Genomic DNA, 12,592 nt, shown 5'->3' with positions numbered 1-12,592 from the left:
CAAATCCAAGCTGGTGACACACCGGTCATTAATATCATTCCCTGATGTACGTATGGATGGTGTGTAAAGTACTATCGTGGTATGTCGGAAACATTGGCATGTGGTGACATTTTTAGATAGATGAAAAGATTTTTTTTCCTAAATGTACACATTGCAATTAATAAACCAAATACATTCATTTTGGCAAATACTAATTGTCAAATATAATGAAAGCTGAGACTATACAAATACATGATTACCTCACTTTTCTACTGAAATTGAAAATCCATTTTTAAGAAACTCCCTGGTGACCAAGCCATCAAAATCTTGTAAGTTGAGCAGATACCTAAGTGGTTCTTTTTGCTGGTCACTAAAGCCAAGTTGGACAGGCATTGGCCATACTGGTGTTGCGTGTGAATGTCTTAATGCACTTTACAGTTGAAAAAGACTTTTCCACCATGGCCTGAGCATAGGGAATAGTCAGAATTAAGCCGTCTGACTTGTTGACCTTAGACCCTCAAGAATATAAATCTAGCATGTGAATATTTCTATACAAGGCAAACGCACCTTCCCTTGCAGCTGTTCTGAGTTGTACACCGCACACAGTTCAGAACACAACCAATTAATGTCAAAAATATTCAGATAAGCTGCTTCAAGAGACTTGAGACCATGTAGAAATGCATCTAGAAGTCCTTGAATTTTTTTGGATTCAGCAACTGGACAAATACAAGTTTCTCTCCACTTTCAAACTTTACTGACAGCTGATATTGTCAGGTTTCAGAGTAGCAGCCGTGTTAGTCTGTATTCGCAAAAAGAAAAGGAGTACTTGTGGCACCTTAGAGACTAACAAATTTATTTGAGCATAAGCTTTCGTGAGCTACAGCTCACTTCATCGGATGCAACATCCGATGAAGTGAGCTGTAGCTCACGAAAGCTTATGCTCACATAAATTTGTTAGTCTCTAAGGTGCCACAAGTACTCCTTTTCTTTCTGATATTGTCAATAACCTCAAAAAAGAGACATTTTTATGTTGCTCGGCCTTCTCTTGCTCTTTTCTCCTGCGGTTCATGTGCGCTTACCTCTACCACCGTTTTCCAAAACTCATCAAATGTTTGTCACATTTGGTGAATTCGCTCTAATGTCTCACCAATCTGCTAAATAAAAAACCCAATATCATACATCTTGCTTTGAAGAACATCAAACAACACTTCTGTCACTTCAAATATGTCACTGTAGAGGCAAAGGAGAAACACAAACTGAAAAGCATCAAGCATGGTCAGAAAATCTTTGGCTGAGGAGAAAGACTAAGCGCCCCAATCTGCTGGGTTTTGCACCACACTTTTGAAGAGTTTGATCAGAGCTTCTCTGCTTTGCTTCACAGTTTGTACAAGCCTTGAATGAAAATTCCCCTCTTGTGGTTCAACGAGAAAGCATTTAACTGTGTTTAGAAGTTCAGCCTGTTTTGGAGATAGAGAGAAAAATGCAGGTATTCCTTCTAAATTTCTGAAGAAAATTTGACATTCTCAGATTTGCGGCAAAACTGAGGACAAGATTTAAAACACAAGCATAGCAATGAACAAAAAGTGCAAGAGGGAACTTTTCACTAACACATTTCTGAAGCCCACTCACGTTGCCTGCTATTACAGCTGCACCGTTGTATGTCTGAGCTACAACTTGTCACTGAATTTAAACTTCTGGCACACTGTTTCAACAGTCTGAGTAAAGGCCAGAAGCAATTTGATTGTTACTAACATCAGTAAAACCAATGAAGCGTTCTGCGCCAGCACCATTCTTGGTCATGTAATGCAGTACAGTTGAAAGCTGAGACTAATTGAATATCTGAGGTTTTTGTCAAGTAAAATTGCAACAAATGGTGCTTCCTCAATTTCTTTGGCAATGGCATTAAGTTGGAAATTACTTACTGCTTCAGTGAGGCCATTATGAATTCTATTCCGTGTGCCAGGAAAAAAAAGATAGTGGTTTCCAAATAAAAGATCAAACTCACTGACTAATTCTAAGGTATCTACATAGTTGTCCCAGTTCAGGGAATTATCATCTGATTTGTTAATGTCTATGAAACCACAGCTCTTATTCTCTGAGATGACATACCATAAAAATTAGTCCTTGCAAAATGGTCCGATTCTGACAAAAATTTCCATTGTGTTGTCTCACAGCAATTCTGTTGCTCATCTAACTGAATATCAGTACAAACGTATCCAAATGCTCATAACTGTATATGGGCCGTTAGGTGATGATGGCTAGTTTTGTGATGTTTGCAGGCATTGTGTGGGTTGCTTGGATCATTGTATCCTGCCTTATTCCACACGTACTTTTCACTGACAAAAGGCAGAGAGGTCCAGCAGTATAACTTGTTTGTTTCCGCCCACCCATAGATCCATACACATTTGACACCTCTTCTCTGAAATACAATTTTCAACTCGTTTCCTGTTTTTCTGTAAGAACTCACTAATTGCAGTTTTGGTTTTGGCCTTCTATTTCTTATAATTTCTGGGGTTCTTTTGCATAATCTCTTGCACTAAATGAATGAAAAAAATTTCACTAAACTTTCCACCCTGATGAAGATTTTGCACCACTAGCTCTGTTCTACCAGGGACAATTTAATTGTACACTTAAATGCCTGCTGTATTCATTCAATTCTACATTTGCAGTGGGAGTTCTCTTTGGCTTGTCTCAGCTGTAGGACAGCACCGGTAACAGTGATTACCACCATCCCCTGCCTGGCCATATTTAATATTCTCTTTGCTTTTCCACACTTTTGTTTTGCCATTAATGAGACATTCATTATTCCAAATTGAGCTTTAAACAGCAACCCATATGTAAACTTTAATCTCTGCCTGAAGCTCTTACAAAAAAATATTGTTTTGCAAAGCAGTGGCTGGTGAAAGAGTATATGGTACAGAACAGAAAAATATGAAAGAGAAGCATATATAAAAAAGGCAGTTTTCAAGGATACACTTCAAAACAGAAAGAGACAGGAGTGCTAATAAAGTAGAAACAGTAGGGAGGACATTTTGTTTTTAAGTACCTTAAATATTTAAATAGATTTCTTATTTTAGAAAATGTACAGTTTCAAATTAATTTTGTGTGTAATTATCTAAGGGCTTTGTTTAAAAAGGGCACTTATAGTGTGCATATCATTTCTCTATAGTGTGCTCTATGAATTTCCAGTTTCTCCTGTATACAGGTTTAGAGGAACCTGGTCACCACTGACTGACTGCTGCTTACCTTGGTTCCCTCCCTCCAGTGCATCCCTTATGTCAGGAACAGCAGAATCTCCCTGAAACTGGGGGAAGGGGGGCTACTAGTGCCTGAATCGTGGCCCCACCTCCCTGCACCGCCCTTTCTCCCCGAGACCCCGCCCTCACACCGCCCATCCCCCTGAGGCCCCGTCCTCACACTGCTCCTTCTCCCCAAGCCTTTGCCCCTACAAACAGCCCATTCCCCCTCGGGCCCCACCCTGCCTCTTCCCCTGAGGCCCTGCCCCCCGCTCGCTCCTCTCCACCTCCTCTCCTCCGTCACTTCCCCTTAAGGCCATTAAAAAGGGATGGGGCCATGGCCCTCTGGCTCCCCCTGTTCCAGCACCCCTGTCTTGTGTATTGAATTACACATTTACATGCCTGACATTCCACAAAATGGCTTCCTCCATATGGTGTGTGGGGGATCATGCTGTTCAGAGGACATCATTTTAAAATGGCGTCCTCCATGCTCATACAGGGGCTGGATGGAATCTGTCCACGGGCCCCCAGTTTTTTCTGCAGCATAGGTTGCATGCACAGATGGCATGCCCCTCTCTGGGAGTATGTTCCTAAAATATGTGTTGGAGGTGGAACTGATTAACAAGTTTGCCCTAGACAAAGGAATGTGGACTTACCTGTCTGTCTTGGAAACTGTTGTGCATCAAACATTGTCAAACCAGCACAAAGGATGCTTCATTTGCATTTTAGGTCAACAGAAGAACAAGGTATCAGGAGGATGAACAAACAACAAGGCATCAGCTTCCTGAAGCACAAACAGCAGGGGAGAAAAACCTTATTTGTGGACGCACTTCAAAATATATTTTTTCAGTACATTACTGGACTATAAGCAGAAGGGGAGAGAATCCCTTAGTTACCCATCACTTAAGGGACAAAGGGGCCAGAGCTCCTGGAATCTGTGAAAGGTGGATCGCTCAGCCATGTGTGTTAGGGACACTGAGAACTGACTGCAGGTGAGAAATTGCCTGAGACCAGGATTGTCATTTGCTAAATTTTAAACACTAGAAAGCAGATTTTATTTTTGTTTTATTTGTGACCACTTTCTGTTTCTATTATCCTTGCTTAGAATCACTTCCAGCTCTGTTCTTGGTTGATAAACTTATTTTTGGTTTTGCCATAAAATTATCTCAGTGCTCCGTATAAAGTAATGTGTGGGTCTTCAGCTGAACTGATAAGCTGGTGTCTGCACTGTCTTTTTGGAGACTGTGGACTTGGTATTTCTGTGGGTATCCAGTGAGGGGGCTGGATGCTGCAGGGGAATGCACTTCCAGGGGGGTTGGGAAATGGGAAGCACCGACTGTTACCTGCAAGGCAAAGTTAAGACTGGCAGAGTCTCGAGGAGTGTACTGGGGAGGTGGACAGACTGGTGTGGCAGGGAGTTGATAGGCAGTTTAAGCTCCAGCAGAACTGTCTCTGGCTGAGGCAGAGGGGTAAGACTATGGCTCCTGGTTCTGAGAAAGCATCCCACAGGGATGAATCAGCAGGTTCAGGGTGGTGTTGCATGTTTGAATTTAATAATGATTCAAGTCTGGCAAGTAGACTCCAGTGGAATTATTTAATCAAAGATTGTCAATCAGAGATCAGTACAGCACTATACAGAATACAGAAGGAATAGATACATTACCAGCCTTGATATCAGGTAAAGAGCTGGCTTCTGTATCTCTCCCAGTTCTCACTCCCCAACCTAATTTTCACACCTTTTGTCTTTTATAGGGCGTGACACAGAGAAATTCCTTTTTGGAGGGAAAATTGTTTCTCATGATTAATTTCACCATGTGTTCTATTTTTGACATTACTGGTGGAATTTCTTTTATGGAGCTCAGTTTGCCTGCCTGATGAGTAAAAAGGAATCTCTAATCTACTTTCTAACACTGTAGAAACTGGCTGTTTTTAATGACTTAGAAACATATTTCAATGGGTCATTATTTCATCCATTACAGAAAACATCTGATAACAATTATCTGTTACCAATCACCCAGTTTTGTTTATTACATACCTCTGTAGACTCTTTTAGTAGTTTGAGGATGTCTTTTCCCTGGACCCCTAGATTCCCATGGACCTGAAGATGCTGACAATAATTAGACACAGCTCAGATCCATAAAGATTTTTTGGAGAATTATTACTATGTGAATGAATTTAACATACAAAAAGGAAAAGGGGACTAAGAGTGTTAATATTTATCCCTCTTAATATTTATAATATTCCTGTATCCCAAGAAAGGGGAAAAAATTCATAGGAAGGAGTTGTAGACCAAGCTGAATGAGCAAGCATCTTAGAGAGGTGATTAAGAAGAAGCAAAAAGAAAAGGAGTACTTGTGGCACCCTAGAGACTAACAAATTTATTAGAGCATAAGCTTTCGTGAGCTACAGCTCACTTCATCGGATGCATTTGGTGGAAAAAACAGAGGAGAGATTTATATACACACACACACAGAGAACATGAAACAATGGGTTTATCATACACACTGTAAGGAGAGTGATCACTTAAGATAAGCCATCACCAGCAGCAGGGGGGGGAAAGGAGGAAAACCTTTCATGGTGACAAGCAAGGTAGGCTAATTCCAGCAGTTAACAAGAATATCAGAGGAACAGTGGGGGGTGGGATGGGAGGGAGAAATACCATGGGGAAATAGTTTTACTTTGTGTAATGACTCATCCATTCCCAGTCTCTATTCAAGCCTAAGTTAATTGTATCCAGTTTGCAAATTAATTCCAATTCAGCAGTCTCTCGTTGGGGTCTGTTTTTGAAGCTTTTTTGTTGAAGTATAGCCACTCTTAGGTCTGTGATCAAGTGACCAGAGAGATTGAAGTGTTCTCCAACTGGTTTTTGAATGTTATAATTCTTGACGTCTGATTTGTGTCCATTCATTCTTTTACGTAGAGACTGTCCAGTTTGGCCAATGTTCATGGCAGAGGGGCATTGCTGGCACATGATGGCATATATCACATTGGTAGATGCGCAGGTGAACGAGCCTCTGATAGTGTGGCTGATGTGATTAGGCCCTATGATGGTATCCCCTGAATAGATATGTGGACAGAGTTGGCAATGGGCTTTGTTGCAAGGATAGGTTCCTGGGTTAGTGGTTCTGTTGTGTGGTGTGTGGTTGCTGGTGAGTATTTGCTTCAGATTGGGGGGCTGTCTGTAAGCAAGGACTGGTCTGTCTCCCAAGATCTGTGAGAGTGATGGGTCGTCCTTCAGGATAGGTTGTAGATCCCTGATGATGCGTTGGAGAGGTTTTAGTTGGGGGCTGAAGGTGATGGCTAGTGGCGTTCTCTTGTTTTCTTTGTTGGGCCTGTCCTGTAGTAGGTGACTTCTGGGTACTCTTCTGGCTCTGTCAATCTGTTTCTTCACTTCAGCAGGTGGGTATTGTAGTTGTAGGAATGCATGATAGAGATCTTGTAGGTGTTTGTCTCTGTCTGAGGGGTTGGAGCAAATGCGGTTATATCGTAGCGCTTGGCTGTAGACAATGGATCGAGTGGTATGATCTGGATGAAAGCTAGAGGCATGTAGGTAGGAATAGCGGTCAGTAGGTTTCCGATATAGGGTGGTGTTTATGTGACCATCGCTTATTAGCACCGTAGTGTCCAGGAAGTGGATCTCTTGTGTGGACTGGTCCAGGCTGAGGTTGATGGTGAAGTCATTGAAGTCAATGGTAAATGGGACAAAATACAACATGGTTTTACAAAAGGTAGATCATGCCAAACCAACCTAATCTCCTTTTTTGAAAAGGTTACAGATTTTTTAGATAAAGGAAATGCAGTGGATCTAATTTACCTAGATTTCAGTAAGGCATTTGATACCGTGCCACATGGGGAATTATTAGTTAAATTGGAGAAGATGGGGATCAATATGAACATCAAAAGGTGGATAAGGAATTGGTTAAAGGGGAGACTGCAACGGGTCCTACTGAAAGGCGAACTGTCAGGTTGGAGGGAGGTTACCAGTGGAGTTCCTCAGGGATCGGTTTTGGGACCAATCTTATTTAATCTTTTTATTACTGACCTTGGCACAAAAAGTGGGAGTGTGCTAATAAAGTTTGCAGATGATACAAAGCTGGGAGGTATTGCCAATTCGGAGAAGGATCGGGATATTATACAGGAGGATCTGGATGACCTTGTAAACTGGAGTAATAGTAATAGGATAAAATTTAATAGTGAGAAGTGTAAGGTTATGCATTTAGGGATTAATAACAAGAATTTTAGTTATAAGTTGGGGACGCATCAATTAGAAGTAATGGAAGAGGAGAAGGACCTTGGAGTATTGGTTGATCATAGGATGACTATGAGCTGCCAATATGATATGGCTGTGAAAAAAGCTAATGCGGTTTTGGGATGCATCAGGAGAGGCATTTCCAGTAGGGATAAGGAGGTTTTAGTACCGTTATACAAGGCACTGGTGAGACCTCACCTAGAATACTGTGTGCAGTTCTGGTCTCCCATGTTTAAAAAGGATGAATTCAAACTGGAGCAGGTACAGAGAAGGGCTACTAGGATGATCCGAGGAATGGAAAACTTGTCTTATGAAAGGAGACTCAAGGAGCTTGGCTTGTTTAGCCTAACTAAAAGAAGGTTGAGGGGAGATATGATTGCTCTCTATAAATATATCAGAGGGATAAATACAGGAGAGGGAGAGGAATTATTTCAGCTCAGCACCAATGTGGACACAAGAACAAATAGGTATAAACTGGCCACCAGGAAGTTTAGACTTGAAATCAGACGAAGGTTTTTAACCATCAGAGGAGTGAAGTTTTGGAATAGCCTTCCAAGGGAAGCAGTGGGGGCAAAAGATCTATCTGGCTTTAAGATTCTACTTGATAAGTTTATGGAGGAGATGGTATGATGGGATAATGGGATTTTGGTAAGTAATTGATCTTTAAATATTCAGGGTAAATAGGCCAAATCCCCTGAGATGGGATATTAGATGGATGGGATCTGAGTTACCCAGGAAAGAATTTTCTGTAGTGTGTGGCTGGTGAATCTTGCCCATATGCTCAGGGTTTAGCTGATTGCCATATTTGGGGTCGGGAAGGAATTTTCCTCCAGGGCAGATTGGAGAGGCCCTGGAGGTTTTTCGCCTTCCTCTGTAGCATGGGGCATGGTTGACTTGCGGGAGGCTTCTCTGCTCCTTGAAGTCTTTAAACCATGATTTAAGGACTTCAATAGCTCAGACATGGGTGAGGTTTTTCATAGGAGTGGGTGGGTGAGATTCTGTGGCCTGCGCTGTGCAGGAGATCGGACTAGATGATCAGAATGGTCCCTTCTGACCTTAGTATCTATGAATCTATGAATCTATGAATATTTACTAACAATGGTGTTTCACAGGGCAAGGTGGAAGGGACAGGGCTACCCACTAAGATTCTTGGGTCTGAGCTTTATCTTCCTGTGTTTATTGTTAGCCAAGTCATTAGGAGTTTAGCTGGAGGAGCATGCAGGAAGGCGTAGACATGTATGGTATCCGATGACCTGGGAAGACGGAGTCCAATTCCTTGGACTCTTCTGTTAATTGATAACCTGCTCCCTTGCCAGCCTGTGGCACAAAGAAATGGGAAGGAGATTTCTGTGAGCACAAGAGAGCCAGGGAATCGGTATTCAACCCTCACAAGAAGGACCAGGTGTCTGTGGTGAGTCACTCGCTAATGGGGTCTGCATGGGGCTGGAGCCAATGGTGAATGGGGCCACCAGGGCTGAGGATTGTGGGGCAGGACTCCAGCTCTGCTAGAGGGATGGGGAGGAAAATGGGAGAGAGAAAGGAATGGGAAGGGTGAGGATTAGAGCAGGTGGCCAGGCTGAAGGCGCAATAGGAAAGGTCAGCACCAGGGCAGGGGACAGAGGATTTGGAGGCTCTGGGTTGGTGGTATTGTGAGGACAGGGCTTGGTTTGAATTTAGTGGACTCTTATGGGTTAGGCTGACAGTACAGAATGTGCCATTTTCTGGGTTTGCCTGCATTTGAAAGGAATTTTGGATGAACTTGAGGTTTTTCAGGACAAACAGAACTGATAAACTTCAAGAAGAACCCAAATTTTCTTAATTATCTGGTGTCTCATTCCATATTGACAGGTTTCAGAGTAGCAGCCGTGTTAGTCTGTATTCGCAAAAAGAAAAGGAGTATTTGTGGCACCTTAGAGACTAACACATTTATATGAGCATAAGCTTTCGTGAGCTACAGCTCACTTCTTTGGATCCAATGAAGTGAGCTGTAGCTCACGAAAGCTTATGCTCAAATAAATGTGTTAGTCTCTAAGGTGCCACAAGTACTCCTTTTCTTCATTCCATATTGACACCACCCCTTTGGAAGCTCATTCACTCAAATTCAGAAGGTGTCATTGTGCAGTATGGTAGGCAAGGCTGCATCTTCTGTGCATGGTGGCATTGGGACGGCCTGCAGGAGAAGTCAAAAAGCTGGGTTCAGAGATCGGGCTCTATTCCTGTTTTTCTCCCCGTATGATCCTGGGACAGGCCCTTTGTTATGCTGTTCTATGCAGTGGCAGGGCTGCCCGCGAGGGGGGGGGCAAATGGGGCAATTTGCCCCAGGCCCCGCAGACAGGGTGGGGGCAATTTCGGCAGCAATTCAGCAGCGGGTCTTTCAATCCCTGTCTTCCTCGGCGGCAGCACTTCGGTGGCAGCTCAATCGCTCCGCTTCAGTCTTCTGCGGCACTTCGGCGGCAGGTCCTCCTGTCCTCTTCTTTCTTTGGCTGCACAACTTGGGTTTTTCTTTTTTTTTCTTCACCGCTTGGGGAGGCAAAACTAACTTTTTTTTTATGGAAGGGGCCCCTGAAATTGCTTTGCCCCAGGCCCCCTGAATCCTCTGGGCGGCACTGTGCAGTAGGGATAAAGGCACCTAGCAACCTGTCAGAGGCTGCACACATTGTGTCTGGCAAGGCTCTGGGCAGCCCAGTGGACAGACTCACCAGCCATTCACTAATCCACAGGCAAAAGTGTAAGTGAGTGCACATGTGCATTAGTCAGCAGGCTTGCTAGCTTTTGCCATTTCATAGATTCCAAGGCTATAAGGGACAATAGTAATCATTTGGTCCAGTGGTGTGCAAACTTTTCCAGTCATGCCCACCCCCTACCAATAACAGAATCTGTCTGCACTCCTCCTCCAATACTGCACAGCCAAGGCTTCCTCAGCGGCGGAGCTGGGGGCGGAACTGGGGATGGGGGAGGAGCTGGGGCTAGAGGCAGAGTGGGGCTGAGAGCAGAGAGGGAATGAGGGCAGAGCTGGGCTGGGGGTGGAGCAGGGGGTAAAGTGGAGCTGGAAGCGGATCTGGCCTGAAAGCGGAGCAGGACTGGAGGCTGAACAGGGTTGAGGGGTGGAGCTGGTCTGGGCACAGAGCAAGGTTGGAAGTGTGGTGCTCTCTCCACGCCCCCTGTGGGGGCTGGCCTGGGCTCCAGTGTGCACCCCCACAAACATCCTCCATGACACTTTAGCAGGGCGTGCACACAGTTTGGGGACCACTGATCTAATCTGAGCTCCTGTATAACACAAGCCAGAGAACTTCCTCAAAATAGTTCCTAGAGCAGAGCTTTTAGGAAAAGCCCATTCTTGATTTAAAAATTGCCAGTAATGGAGAATGCACAACAACCCTTGGCAAGTTGATCCAGTGGTTAATTACCCTCACTGTTAAAAATATACATCTTATTTACAGTCTGAATTGGTCTATCTTCAACTTCAAGTCATTGGATGGTTTTAGATCTTTCATTTTTATACCGAAGAGCCCATCAGTAAATATTTGTTCCCCATGCAGGTACTTATAGCCTGTAATCTAGTCACTCCTTAACCTTCTCTTTGTTAAATTAAATAGATTGGGCTCTTTTAGTCTATTACTATAGGACAGGCTTTCTAATCCATTAAGCATTCTTGTGGCTCTTCTCTGAACCCTCTTCATTTAATCAACATCCTTTTTGAACTGTGGGCACGAGAACTGGACACAGGATTCCAGCAGTGGTCACCCTAGTGCCAAAGAGAGAGAGAAAATAAACTCTCTGCTCCATGAGAGGTTCCCCTGTTTATGCATCCCAGAAGCACATTAGCTCTCTTGGCCACAGCATCACACTAGGAGCTCATGTTCAGCTGATTATCCACCACAAGCCCAAATCTTTTTCAGAATCCCTGCTTTCCAGGATAGAGTCCCCCATCCTGTAAGTGTTGCCTGTATTCTTTGTTCCTAGATGTATACACTTACATGTAACTGTATTAAAACATGTATTATTTGCTTGTGCCCAATTTACCAAGTGATCCAGATTGCTCTGTATCGTTGACCTGTCCTCTTCATTATTTACCACTCCCCCAATTTGTGATAATTTTGTTTTCTTCCAAGTCATTGATAAAAATGTTACATAGCGTAGGGCCAGGAACTGATCCCTGCAGGACCTCACTGGAAACATATATGCTCAATGAGGATTCCCCATTTAAATTACATTTTGAGGCTACCAGTTAGCCAGTTTTTTATCCATTTTATTTGTGCCATGTTAATTTTATATTGACCTAATTTTTTAATCAAAATAACATGCAGTCAAATGCCTGGCAGAAGTCTATTACATCCACACTATTATCCTTAGCTACCAAACTTGTAATCTCATGAAAAAAAGATATCACATTAGTTTGACAAGCCCTATCTTCCATAAAGCCATGTTGATTTGCATTAACTACATTACCCTCCTTTACATCATTATTAACTGAGTCACATAACAGCCACTCCATTATCTTGCTGGGGATCAATGTCCAGCTGACATGGCAGGGAGATAGAGTGTGTACTAGTCATTCTGCTCCCTGCTTCCCCTCCCCTCTTGTGAGCCATGGGTCAGTCTGCTTTGTGCTGTCTCCCTCTCCTCTTCCTGGCTGCAGCACCCAGGATGGGCAAGGAGCTGCCCCTGTGGTCTGCCAGGATGGGAGAAGAGGATCCTGCTACAAGTTCCCCCTCCCTGGACCTTGTGGTGCGGGATGAAGATCACTGGGAGATTCAGGGGGGCACAATGGATGGCTGTGTGGGAAGGGGGGCAGGTGTGGGGCTGGGCAAGGTGCGGCAGGGATGGGGTGACAATGGATGGCTGTGGGAAGGGGGGTGTGTGGGACATGGAAGGGTGGGAACAGGTGTAGAGTGATTGGATGGCTGGGTGGGAAGTGGCAGGGATGGGGTGGCAATGGATGGCTGTGGGGAGGGGTGAGTGTGGGACATGGAGGGGTGGGACAGGTGTAGGGTGATTGGATGGCTGGGTGGGAAGGGGCAGGGATGGGGTGACAAAGGATGGCTGTGGGCGAGGGGCAGGTGTGGGAAACTGAGGGGCAGGATGGGGCTGGGGTGACAATGGATGGGTGAGTAGGGAGGGACAGGGC

The 12,592-nt window shown here is 44.1% G+C and overlaps 1 protein-coding gene across 1 annotated transcript in view; it reads left to right on the top strand.

The window, feature by feature from the left end:
• The first annotated feature begins 8,554 nt into the window (after positions 1-8,554).
• Positions 8,555-12,592, top strand: part of LOC119862630 (sodium/nucleoside cotransporter 1-like) — a 59,492-nt gene continuing 55,454 nt past the window's right edge. The window contains exon 1 of the mRNA XM_038419640.2: positions 8,555-8,875. The gene's annotated coding sequence lies outside the window, so the exon portion shown is untranslated. The remainder of the gene's footprint in view (positions 8,876-12,592) is intronic.

Source organism: Dermochelys coriacea, chromosome 10 (assembly GCF_009764565.3).
Source record: "Dermochelys coriacea isolate rDerCor1 chromosome 10, rDerCor1.pri.v4, whole genome shotgun sequence".
Lineage (NCBI taxonomy): Eukaryota > Metazoa > Chordata > Testudines > Dermochelyidae > Dermochelys > Dermochelys coriacea.
The sequence above is the reverse complement of the archived record's forward strand: the minus strand, read 5'-3'. Positions and strand labels throughout refer to the sequence as shown.